General features: G+C 39.2%; 1 non-coding gene across 1 annotated transcript; it reads left to right on the top strand.

Annotated features, from left to right (window-relative positions):
• Positions 1 to 7,564: 7,564 nt before the first annotated feature.
• TRNAS-GCU (transfer RNA serine (anticodon GCU)) lies at positions 7,565 to 7,646 on the top strand. Its single transcript has one exon. It is a non-coding gene; the product is annotated as a tRNA-Ser (tRNA).
• The last annotated feature ends 6,210 nt before the right edge of the window (positions 7,647 to 13,856 follow it).

Raw genomic sequence — 13,856 nt, 5'->3', positions numbered from 1 at the left:
AAGCTGAAAAGTTCAGCCTCAGTCAACCCATCACTGTGTACACCCTACACTCAATCTTCAGCATCTTTGGCAAGAAGAGGGACCCTGGCCGATGATAAGGGAAAACGGAAACTATTAATCCAATGCTGGAGAGAGAAGTTTTGAAACAACTACCAATACAAACCAGCTGCAGTGCTGCCCTCTGCTGGCAGGAACCAATTGAAATTTGACTCCATTCAGATCATTAGAGACAAAGTCCAGACAATTAAAAAGCCTCTAAACAACTCAGTTAAAGAATCTTTCATCAATGGACTCATTGTAAAAAAATAAAATGAAAGGCACGTTTAAATGTGTCTCTTAATACACTGTAACCATTGGACTTAAAAACAAACAAACAAACAAAAAGCTATTTCAAAGATGACTCCACATCATCCTGTTTGTGTGGTCTAGGATCCCAAGGACTCAGCACCCCCTGTCCCTAAAATGCGGCACCAATGAAGCACTCCCGGGGAGAGGTGGCAAATACATTTCACAAAGCACCCCACACCACGCAGGTGTCAAAGACAATTTGATCTTTTTAAATATCCACTCATTGGGTCAAATGTTTTCCTTGTAGAACTTAAAAAAAAATTGCATGTAGTACCTGATTTACACTCCCTGCTCCCATTGGAAGTAGCAAAAAAATCACATTTTTGTGGCCAAAATAAGCCAGAAAGTTGCTCAGGCTATGGGTATCCAGTGTAATTTGCACATGACTTCGAGACTCCAGTCCAGGGGACAGATTGAAAGCATCGACCAAACTTAAAAAAAGCATTGCTAATCTGTGTCAAGAGACTCAATGAAATTGGATTCAAATCTTACCCATATCCCTTTTAAGAGTGAGGGTAGCCTCCAAAAGAAAATCAAATCAAGTTCATCTGAGCTACGCATGGAGATAGATGGCTGACCAAGGGCAGTCCATGTAGTTTGTTACTGGTAACATATAAGTTAAAAGATGCTTGCAGTCTCCCTCTGTGTCTTGGCCACTCAGCAGAGGTACACCCTTGCTCAACCAGACCAACACCTGAGGGACCACTTCATCTCTTCCACCTAATAATCATGTGCTGCTTCAAAGCTAGAAAGGAGACCCTCTAAAACCTAAGTGGGAAACAGCTAGGAAAACTATATCTTATTATTCTCAACATACCTGAAGCACCAACCCAAGACAAACTACTGCCACCTAGTCGATTTGGATTCATAAAACTCAAAGTCACTGCCATTGAGTCCATTCTGCCTCACAGCAACTGTATTGGACACAGAAACCCACCATGAGTTTCTGAGACTGTCAACCTCTACGGGAGTAGAACATCTCTTCTTTCTCCTTTGCAGTGGCTGGTGGCTTCAAACTGCTGACCTTATGGGTTAGTAGCCTAACTCACAACCAGCATTTGGATTCAAATAATTTAAAAACTGGTTCCTTGTTCTATTAACCATTGTTAGTATAAAAAAAGAGCTATCAGAATGTAGTTTATAATTGCATACAGTTAATTAAATAAGAACAATAAAAGAGTTGCACAAAATGAGATTATGTTATGAGTTTTAAAATAGTAATTAAAATATTAAATAATACTTTATAAAAATAATAAAATTATTTTTTTAAAAAATTGTTATTTAAGATAGGTTTAGACTGCTTCTTGATTCATTTCCTCACCTGAAACATTCTTCACTTTTATATCTGAGGAGCCCCAGTGGCATAGTGAAAACATTGGGCTTCTAGACACAAGGTCAGTAGTATGACCCCCCCCAACCATGCCTCAGGAGATGGGAATTTCTACTCCAATAGAGAGTTACAGTCATTACAAGGGTTCAAATTACCAAAATCTACAGAACTTTATAATACTTCAATGAGAAAATAACAAATTACCCAATTTAAATGTGGGCAAAAAACATGAAAAGTCACCCAAAGTGATACTCAAAGATCTAACAAACACATGGGGAAAAAAATTCACAATCACTATCCATCAGGGAGATGCAAACTAAAATTACAATGTGGTGCCACCTTATACCCCAAATGATAGCTCAATTAAAAAAAATGACAACAACAAACACCAACAAATACTGAAAGGATGTGGATAGAACATAACTTGTATACATTCTTTGTTGACTTATAAATACATACAACCATTATGGAAAAGAATATACTGTGACCTAAAACAACTGGGAATGGAAACCCATATGATCTAGCAATACCTTTGTTGGACGTATACCCTGTGTTAGACTGGGTGACTAGAGAAACAAATCTAAGGACTCTTGTATATGTATAAGAGAGCTTTATATCAAGAGATAATTATATATCAAGCAAACATCCCAGCCCAGTCCAGATCAAGCCTATAAGTCTGGTACTGCTCCATAATTCCAATACTAGTCTATAAATCCCTATTCAGACTCACACATACACATGCAATGATACAGAATGGAACAAGAGCACAGGCCAGTGGGTCCACAGTCTTGTAAATCCAATGGTGGTCCATGCATCTCCAGGATTCTAGCTGTCATCAGTGTGAGTCGAAGTGGCTGGTCAAAGGAAGGTGAAGCAGAGAGAAGGAAGCCAGCCTCCAGAGACCCATTAATCTCAGTTGCCCTCCAATCAAGTTGCTACCTGATTGACAGGCTAAATTCCACTCACATGTTTCTATGGGAGCTATGTTGGCACAAAAACCCCCAAACTATGGCATTACCCAAAGAAATAAGAGTCAAAACGTGAAGGGAGGTATATTCTCCCATGGTTTTTGTAGCAGTTACAATAGTAAAAAACAGGAAGCAGAAGCTCAGTGCCCAAGAGTGGAAGAATGGATAAGGAAACTATGGTACCTAGGCACAATGGAAAACTATGCATCCCTAAAATGCAGTGATGAAAGTATGAAACACTGAATGTCATGGACGGACCTGAAAACTATTATGTGGAGTGAGGTTAGTCAAACACAAAAAGACTGCATGTGTCCACAACTATTAGGCAAAACACCCAAATAAATTTTGGAGACCCACCTCCCCAATAAGATCGCTGAGGACAAATGTGTGCATAAGCAAATGTGGTGAAGAAATCTGATGGTGTCTGGCTATCAAAAGATATAGCGCCTGGGGTCTTAAAGGCTTGAAGGTAAACAAAAGGCCATCTAACTCAGAAGCAACAAAGCCCACATGGCAGAAGCACATCTACCTGTATGTTCACAAGTTATTGAAGGGATGAGGCATCAGGCACCAAAGAACAAAAAATCCTAGCATTGTGAATGAGGGGGAGTGTGGAGTGGGGACCCAAAGTCTATCTGCAGGCAACTGGACATCCAGAGGGTTGTGGGAGGAGACGAGCCAGTCAGAGTGCAGTGTAGCAACGATGAAACATACAACTTTCCTCTAGTTCATAAATGCTTCCTCCGCCTCCCTCGCTCCCACTATCATGATTCCAATTCTACCTTACAAATCTGGCTAAACCAGAGGATGTACACTGGTACAGATAGAAACTGGAAACCCAGGGAATCCAGGACAGATGATCCTTTCAGGACCAGTGGTGAGAGTGGTGATACTGGGAGGGTGGGGTAGAAAGGGGGAACTGATTGCAGGGGTCTACATATAACCTCCTCCCTGGGGGACGGATAACAGAAAAGTGGGTGAAGGGTGATGTTGGACAGACGTCAGAAGATATGACAAAATAATTTATAAAATATCAATGGTTCTTGTGGGAGCAGGGATGGGGAAGGAGGGGGAAAATGAGGAGCTGATGCCAGGGGCTTATGTGGAGAGCAAATGTTTTGAGAATAATGAGGGTAACGAATGTACAAATGTGCTTTATTCAATTGATGTATGTATGGATTGTGATAAGAGTTGTATGAACTCCCAATAAAATGATTTAAAAAATAAGAATTTTGGAGACCAATTCCAAAACAAAGGGATGCAGAGACTGGCTCTTGTCCAAGAACCATTCATCACTCTCCTGAGATGCACATGTTAAGAATTACTTCTAAAAAGGAGACCTCACCTCAGCCGGGGTTACTCCTTTAAGAAGGGGTAAAAGGGAGCATACCATCCATTTGATGCCATACAACATTGGGGTAAAGTTGTGCCAAATCAATAGGCCCTCTCACAGGAGTTAGGCAGGAACATTTCTGGAGAGTCAAGATCAGGAGAGAAGAACATCTAGATTTCAGAAGGAGGCATGTCCACTTCTGTTGGGTAAATGAGGAGGAACAACTTCACACTGGGAAGGGTCACTCCGCAATAATTATGTAAAATCCAAGAGGAGAAAAACTCGGTACTATGTTCCTGGTTAGACACTTTTGAATTAGTTTCTACCCAACCCTTGGGGACCCATGCCATGTCCTTTGTACTACTATGACCTTAGACTCTGTCTTTTTGGGGAACATGGCATTCATTCCTCACAAGTTACACCAGAAGGACTTGACATGGAAAACCCATGGAATGAACTGGGTTTTACCTCAAAATTACCTGCAGCCCTTGGATCTAAGACTGAAATTCCCTGGTGTGAGAGGAAACAGATGTGGAATTGGCAATCATCGAAATTTGGTTAGGATCACCTTCTTTGTGGGAGTCTATTGAAGTTAGCCCAGAACCACTATATAGTTACAATTTTAATACCCTCCTTGTTTTGCGATAACATGGATTCATCTGATAGGCAAGATTCTTCCTTTGCAAGTGAATGTTACTGGAAAATTTCCCCTAGCACCAACCTCCATAGTCAGGGTAAACAGAGATCAATCATTGAAGAATTCTATCGGTACACATCAACAACTCATTGACTGCCATTCAGAGCTGGGCTATATTTGCATAACTTCCTTATCTCAACAGTGTGCTAAATTCTATGCCATTGGATAAATTAATGATGATATAAATGGGATTGCCTTATGCCCCAGGCAGATGATTGATAATGTTCTCTGTCACAAAATTATAATGAGACTTCTGAAGTGAACCAAAGTCATACATAAACCATGGACACAGACAAGCGAATGGATTCAGGGCTCCCACTTAATTCTAGCCCCAGTCCAAAAACATTTAGCTCTTATGACATTGTCCTACTCTGTGCTCCCCGTCATTAAGAGATCATTGAAGATATGGGTGTCAGTAAAGTGTGGTAAAGAAATCAGATGGTACCCAGCTATGAACTGGATTAGTGTCTGGGATTTTAAAGGTTTGTTATTCAAGCAAGCACTCATTTAAGTGAGATATCAACTAAGTCCACATGGAAGGAGCACACTAGCCTGTGTGATTGAAAGATGATCAATAGCAAAATCCAAATCTGAAGGCAAGAAAGGTATCAGGTCTTAAATCGTGAACAGTCACTTTGCAGAAGGCTACGGATGACAGTGGGAGCCAAACATACATGTGCAGGAACACTCCAGGAATTAATTAGGCCTCTGGTGGATGATAACTGATCACATCTGAAGGATGTGGTTCATTTTGCTGTTAGAGAAAGAACACTGCAAACTTGCTTATGGTTGATGGAACTAGGATCTAGTATGAGTCCTGGTCATTTGATCTCCCTCTTGATTCATTCTGGATTTTTTCCTAGTTTTAACTATTTCTTTCTCTCTTTTTTCTCAACAGAGGTTGTTCCTCTCATTTATTTTGATGTTGGTGGTGGTCTTTTCTTTCATTCACCTTAAAAATTAGTGTAATGGCTTATCAGGTATGGGGGAGGTGTAATGGCTTATCAGGTATGGGAGCAAATGATGAGTACAGAATTGGAGAGAATATGTTAGAACTGACTGTGGTGATGTATACACAACTCTTTTTAATTACTACTGGATTACAGAAGTGTATGATATATGAATTATATCTTACTAAAACTGTTGGGGAAAAATGTTACTCTCTAAGAAATTCACAGGTTCAGTTCTATCCTGTCCTACAGGATTGTGATGAGTCAGCACTGACTCAATGGTAGTAAATTTGTTTTGTTTTGTTTTTAATAGGAGCGTGATTGGCTGTATGATTTGTCCTAAACAGTATTTTCACTGTAGAAGTAGAATCACATTCCTTTAGAAGTAGGCCAAATTAGACAACAGTCATAGTATTTGAGATATAAATCAACAACAGCAACAAAAAAATAGGTATTGGTTTTACCAAAACATTGCAAACAGGCTAAATCCCACCACTGAGCATAACCCACTGTACCACCAGGGCACCCTTTGACTCATACACACTCAGCATAGGGTTTCTGAGCCTGTCAGTCTTTACCGGAACAGGAAGCATCATCTTCCTCCTGAGGAGCAGCAGGTGTTCTCAAACCTCTGACCTGGAGGTTAGTAGCCAGGGTTTAACTCACAGTGTCACCGGGGCTCTTAACAAAATTTTCTCTAGCCTCCCAAAGAGGAACATGTCTATTGCCGACACTTCCTGTTGCAAGTGAGCCCATAGATTAGGAGACACAACACAATATTTTTAAGAGCCAACAAGTTGCTGCTTGGATAAGAGCTGCCCCATATAATAAACACTCATCCCTTCCCTGGCTACAAAATTTCTCTCCAAGATTTCACTGATTAATGCTTATCATTTCAGTTGTTATTATCATGTTTTCTACTTTGAATGCTTCTTTTTGGCATTTTGTGCTTTTTGAAGTCAATTACCCAAAAGAATCTACCATGAGTCCCCCACTTTCAGGCAATAGCCATAGGCAATCCTTCATGGGAATCTTATACAACTCTCATGTCTTAAACTCTCGATATTTACAATTCCCCAGAGTAAGTACAAACTACTACAAAAAGTGCTTTTGTGCTAGAATTCAAAATTGTATCCTGTTCAAGAAAAGGAGAAAGTGGTCTTAGTTGCATTGCTCGCAATACTAGGCAGGCCAAATATTCTTCCTGGAACGAGGAAACGTGAGAGGCTAGCAGAAGCTAACTCAAAGCGATCACGAGGAATCCATATGCCTCCAGCTAGGTTGCACATCTCCACTGCAATTCCACTTAAGTTAACTAGTTCCTCAAAATGCAAATGTGTTTCTTGTAATTCTTTGCATTTGTATGGCTCTCTTTCAGAAAATGTATAAAGATTAAAGTAACTCGGAGTTCAGGGAATTCCAGTTTGAGGTTTGGTGAATCAGTCAGTTAGAGGTTATGTGTATCAGAGGTCTTTGCTTGCATGTTTGTGATACAGACTACCTTTCACCTTCATCTCTAGGTCTTTTTCCTTGGGCCAAGAAGTCATACCAAATGTGACTCTCACTTAATTGAAAATTAGTCAACAACAATTTCATCTTTAACTATGATGGTATTGGTAGGGTTTTGCTTGATTAATATTACAGATATACTTTACTAGGCTAGGGATATTTATTTCCATTTATAGTTTGCTGGGAGTTGTTTTTTGTTTTGTTATATTTCAAATCAGTTTACCTACAGATATTTTTATTATAGACATAATCATTTCATTTTCCTTTATAGACTGTTAATATGGTAGTTTTCATTAATTGCCTTGCGAATATTAAACTAGGCTTGTATTCTTGGAATTCATACCACTTTATTGTGACGTGTAGTTCTCTTTATATGTTTCTGGTTTAAATTTTCTAATTTGTTGATAAGGATTTGACATATATGAGTATGACGAGGTGGCCGAAGGGTTAAGGCGATGGACTGCTAATCCATTGTGCTCTGCATGCGTGGGTTCAAATCCCATCCTCGTCGGAGAACTAGGGTTTGACGTATATGATAATAAAGGACATTAGTCTAAAGCCGGAACATTGTCTATGTGTACTGGCATGTGAAACAAGATGACGATGGGTTCATAACTTGAATGTAGAAGTATTCCCTCTTCTGTTCTCTGGTGCGCCTTGTCTATAACTGCATTGACTCCTTAAACCTTTGGTAGAATTTTCCATCTGCAGTTGGCAAAGTTGGAGTGTTTTAGTCTCTGTTGGGTGAGGGTTTTTTTTTTAATTTTTTTTTTTACAGTGAATGAGTGAGTGAGAGTGAGTGAGCGAGCGAGTGAGTGAGAGAGTGAGTGAGAGTTAGTGAGTGAGTGAGAGAGAGTGAGTGAGTGAGAGTTGGGCGAGGGTTTTTAGGTAATCTATATATATTATCGAAGAGTACAAGATGCTTGAGTAGAGTTATTTTTAATATTCTCGATTATCATGTAAATGACTTCAGAATCTCTAGTTATACCTCTGTTGGAGACAGTATAATCAGGACAGGGGTTGGGGTTAATTACTGCAAATTCAATTTACCAAGGAAGCCAACAGTACACAGAGATACCACATACTTCAAAAACAATGCCTTTATGGGAACATACCTGACATTAACATGAGCATGATAGATAAAGTGACCTTGTAAAAGTACCTGGTGAAACCAGTAAAACCTTTTGCCTTAGCTCTTTCTCATATCACAGAGTGTCACCTCCTAAAAGACTGAGTTCAACTGGTGTAAGGCACTTACATAGTAAGGACATTGGTGACCACTAGATGACCATACATGAGGGTGGTTCCCACACTAACCTAGGATGAGAACCAAGATAAAGAAGTTATGTGTCAATGGAATTCTACGAATCCCTAAAAACCAGCAATGAACCTATGAAACACTTCAAGATGTGGAGGGATCTGGAAGACATTAGGGTGAGTGAGGGTAGTCAATCACAAAAGGACAGATACCATATGAGTCGGCTGCTACAGCAATAATCAGCAGGATGAGCACAGGTCAGGCTTGTAGGACATCCAGTCTGCTGACCAGAGTGGCCATACAGCCTGGTAGAGAGCATGACTAGGGACAATTAACCACACCCCATCCTTTCTAGCTACGTGCATTGAAGATCACTTTGCCGAAGGGTGTCTCACATCAGCTGGGAAAATTTTTTAAGGGTGGGGAAGGGGATGACGTCTACTGAGGGGTTGTCAGGCAGAGTTATGACCAGGTCCCCCCAAACAGCCCTATCAGAGGGATGAGGGATATTGACGAGGAAACAAGTCAAGAGAGGGGAAAGAGAGCAAATATGTCTGTGGGAACACAAAGGCTTGATTATTGTTAAGAAAAGAGGGGGTCTGATCTCCAATTGGGGGAAGAATGGCTGAAAATGCTTTGGGGGACCCTCTGTGGAGAAGTATCCCTCACGGTGTGCATTCAATGGGCCACCTTGTCCTGGGCTTCTGGGAACATCCAATAGACCTGGGAGAGGTGCCATGGAAAGCTGGGATCCTGGATCTTCAAGGCACAGGGCATGCTCAAGAAGCTGCATCTGTGAGATCCAATGTGGAAAATCCACTGGGTGAATTGGACTCTCCCTCAGACACACTTGTAACCTGAGGTTTGAGAATTCGTTGTGTCTGAGGAAGTAGATGTGGAAGTGGAAGACATCTATACTGAGACTGCTGAACTGTTGGTAGGGAGATGATCATGATCTTGCTACATCAGTGCCCCAGATGCTGCATTAAGATACACATTATTCCAGCAAACCTGTAACTGACATTCTCAAAGAACATTATTATAAATTTGCCCTGACAGTTAACCCTCATTGCTTGTGTAAATAGCATCCAGCCACGAAAGGATTGATTCTGTACAAGTGAACAATTCAGGTACTGTGACAAGGAGTGAGCCTATGTGGCCTCACAATTTCCCTCTCTCCACAGGGATTTAAGCAATTAGTACCAAGAGTTAATCAAAGACAACAGTAACAGAAGATCTTTATGCCCCAGGGGGATGATCAATAAGACTCTATCACTTAAATTAACAAGGAGGTTTTGAAAGGGAGCCAAAGGCAGATTAAAAAGCAAAACAAATATATATATAAATCTAGGAATGGGTTTTTGGTATTCACTAAATCCTACTTCCAACTTAAGAATGATTAGTTTTCACATCATGGCCCTGCTTGATACTTGTCCCCAGGAAGGGAACACAAAGATACGGGTGCTATTGCAAAGAGTGGTGAAGAAATTAGATTGTGTCCAGCTGTCAGGTAAAATTGCATCTGGTATCTTAAAGGCTTGTTTCCAAACGTGCAGTCATTTAAGAGAGATGTCAACAAAGTCCATTTGTGAAAAGGACAGACAGGAGCATTGGTCACCAAAGGATTGTAATCATATCATCTTGAAGTTGAAGGAGGGAATAGTATCAGAACCTTAACTGTGAGAATCTGGTTTGCAGAAGGTGATGGATGACAGTGGGAGCCCAAGACATGCTTGTGAGTCTACTCAGGAAGTAGCCTCTGGTGATCTCCCTCTATCTACAATAGGGGAATGGGAGGAAAGTTGTTCCTAAACAGAGTGCATTGGACAGGTGACTATTGAAGGCCAAAGTAGTCAACCTGACTTGAATGGTTAAAACACTGTCACTTGATCCCCACCTCTGCTGCATGTTAGACTTGATATGTATTTTTCTTCTTTTTCCTGTATATTTTTGTTTGCTCATATTGGGGTTTATCTCAGATATGTTATGTCATTGGGTTCACCCTTTTCAATCTTTGTTACATGTTTTTCTGTTTTGCAGTATATGAAACCCAGGATTGATGAATTTATAGGGACAACAAGTAGAACAAGGGTTTCTGGGAGTACAAATGTGAGTTGAGGGAGTGGCAAGGGTAAGAGGATGCTGGTGTCAAGGAGTTCAGGAAGGGAAAGAATGTTTTGAAACATTTTGGTAGCAAATGCCCAACACTGCTTGATACAATTGAATAATATTTCTGTATTAACTCCCAATGAACTGGTTTTGTAAAAAAAAGATGAAGTTGCATTCATACCCAAATTGTTATGCTAAGTAACCCCACTGCCATTGCTATGGACTTCAATTTGAATATTCAAATTGCATCTTGGCCCAACACTGCTCACAAATCCCCTGAAAAGAGGAAGCAGGAAAGAGCACATAAAACCTCATGAGTGAACTAACTGTGCAATATGTATCTTAAAGTTTCTTCTTAGAAACTTTGCACCCTGAAGTGCATCCCAATTCTTCACTAAGATAACATCCCTACAAAAACCCCTTATTCTGTAAGCATGGGGAGACATTTTTGTCTATGGCACACGCCCCCTGCAGATCTTTGTTCTCTAAGAAATGTCTAAAGGCAATTTTGATATTCCAGCACATGTCCATGGCCATCTCAGAGAACATCTCCTACATTTCTGTTACTGGTAACTTGAGTTTTCTCTTTTTTCCTTCTGGTATCTTGCAGGAACTTTTGTAATTTTATTGATCTGTCCTAAGAACTCGTATTTGGATTAAATGGTTTTTATTTATCATGATCTGTTTTTCAGTTAATTAATTTCTACTCTTTTACAAGGAGGCTTCAAAATGCCTGTGGAAAAAGAGAATTGAAAGTAATGAAATATTCCACACACTTTTTAAACCTCCCTTATATTTATAATTTCCTTTTTTCTGGTTGATTTAGATGTATTTTGCATTTCTTTTCCTAGGTTTTCTTTTTAAGATGGAATTTTAGATCATTGATGTGAATTCTCTCTTCTTTTCTAATCTTGATATGCATTGGTTCTATGCAGAATTCTAGATGCATCCCCAGTTTTTAAAAATTTACTGATTTTTTTTCTGAGGAAAATTTAAGTTTTTAAAAAATCATTGCATTGACATAGAATTCCATATAATTCAGGAGTTTAAGTATATTAAAAGAGTTGTCCAATTATCAACCAAGACAATTTTATATCATTTCCTTCATTCGTATATTATTAGCTCTCTATTTCCCCGCAATCTTCCCTATCATAACCTTAAGGAGCTATTACTTTAGTTGCTGTCTCTATAGATTCACCTATCCTGAATTTAAAATCAGGGAAATCTTATTTTTAAAATGAGCAACAACAAAATAGAACACAGGAAAATCTCACTAGAAAAGAATGCATAAGATGATAAAAAATAGAACAAGTTAAAATGGCTCAAAAATGGAAACAAATGGTAAAATACTAAATTTCAACCTAACTGTATCTATAGTAATCCACTTTCTGGAGCATCCTGTCTGAGAGCAAGACCATTCACATCCCAGGCCAATGATCCAACCACATGGGGACTCTGCAAAGATTGTGGATGATAGCCTTCTGCAAAATGTGTGTTCAGAAGTTAAGCTCTAACACAATTCCCTCCTCTGGTCTTGGATTTTGTTATTTACAATCCTTGGATTACATGCATCAGTATTCTCCATCTGTGGGGAATTAACTGACAATTTTGATACATTGTATTTTCCTACATTTTTGATACCTTGTAGTTTTATTTATTTTCTGCTCAAAATATCAAAATTTCATTTGGGTTTTCTTCTTTATTTGTACACTACTTAGAAATATTTGCACACTTTCCAGTAAGTTTCATGTTGTTGATTTATTGTTTAATTTTATTATGTGCAAATAACATATACATTTAAATTGTTTTAATAAAATAATGCCAATTTTGATGAATGTTCCCAGTGCATTTTAAAATAAACATAATTTTCTGTTTGGGGACAGACTATTCTACAAATGTCAATAAAACTTAAATTTTAGATTTTTATAGTTGCTGGTTTTACTGAGAAGTATTGCCCTAATGCTTTACGACTGTTTATAATACATTGTTTGCCTTAAATTTTCAATAATTGGATTATATTTTTAGCCATGGTATTTTACATTGCCTCATAAACATGTAAAAGCTGTACAAGGAATAAGGATGATCAAAAACAAATCAATGCTTTTGAATTGTGGTCTGGAGAAGATTGAAATTGTCAGGAAATGACAAAAGGACAAACAAATCTGTCTTGGAAGAAGTATGGCCAGAGTGCTCCTTGGATGAATGGCAGAGGGCTCCTTAAATGACTGGATGGAAGACTTCATCTTATATACTTTGTACACATTGTTAGGAGAGTCTAGTGTCTAGAGAAGGACACTGCTTTGTAAAGGAGCAGTCAAAGAGAGGAAGTTATGCCAATTGACCTGGGTGTCCCTTAAGACTATGGTCCTGAGCCCCAAGACCCAGTGACTTATTCACTCAAGGAGTTTTATTAGGACTAAGAAGTTTTTATAACCTTTCCCCCTGTGGAGTCCACTATATTCATGGATATATGGGTGGCAAAGATTAGTGTGCATATACAAATACATTATATATTCATGGACATACGCCCACATTCCCTCCCACACCTCTTTAGCATACATATCTGCCCAAGCATCTATTCATTGTTGTTATTACATGTCATCCTATCTGTTCTGACCATAGGTACTCTGTACACAACAGACCAAAACACTGCCTGGTCTTGTGCCATCCTCACAATTGTTCCCATGCCTGACCTGGTTGTTGAAATCGTGCTATCAATCCATATCCTAAAGAGCCTCCTTTTTCTTCTTCTTCTTCTTCTTCTTCTTCTTCTTCTTCTTCTTCTTCTTCTTCTTCTTCTTCTTCTTCTTCTTCTTCTTCTTCTTCTTCTTCGTCCCTTCACTTTACCAAACATAATGTCCCTCTCCAGGACCAGTCTCTCCTGACAACATGTCTAAACCATGTGAGACTAAGTCTTGCCATACCTGCCTCTAAGGAACAACCTGGACCTATGTCCTTCAAGATAGATCAACTTATCCTTTTAGAAGTCCCTGGTACATTCAATATTCTTTCTAGCACCACAGTTCAAATTCATCAATTCTTCATCTATGTTCCCTTTTCAATGTCCAAATTTAACATGTATATGAGGCAAGTGAAAATGACATTTCTTGGGTTACGTGTACCTTAGTCCTCAGAGTAACATCCTTGCTTTTTATTACTCTAAAGAAGATTTGTGCAGCAGATTTACCTAAATGCAATGCGTCTTTTGATTGCATGACTATTACTTCCATGAACTTGATCGTGGATCTAAGCAAGATAAAAGCTTTGACAACATAACCTTTTCTCAATTTATCATGATGTTATAGCTAGGCTTGTCTAATACTTGGCTGAAAGTTGAATAGAGGGGGCGAGGTC

Source organism: Tenrec ecaudatus, chromosome 1 (assembly GCF_050624435.1).
Source record: "Tenrec ecaudatus isolate mTenEca1 chromosome 1, mTenEca1.hap1, whole genome shotgun sequence".
Taxonomy (NCBI): Eukaryota; Metazoa; Chordata; class Mammalia; order Afrosoricida; family Tenrecidae; genus Tenrec; species Tenrec ecaudatus.
This window is presented reverse-complemented; position numbering and strand designations above follow the sequence as displayed.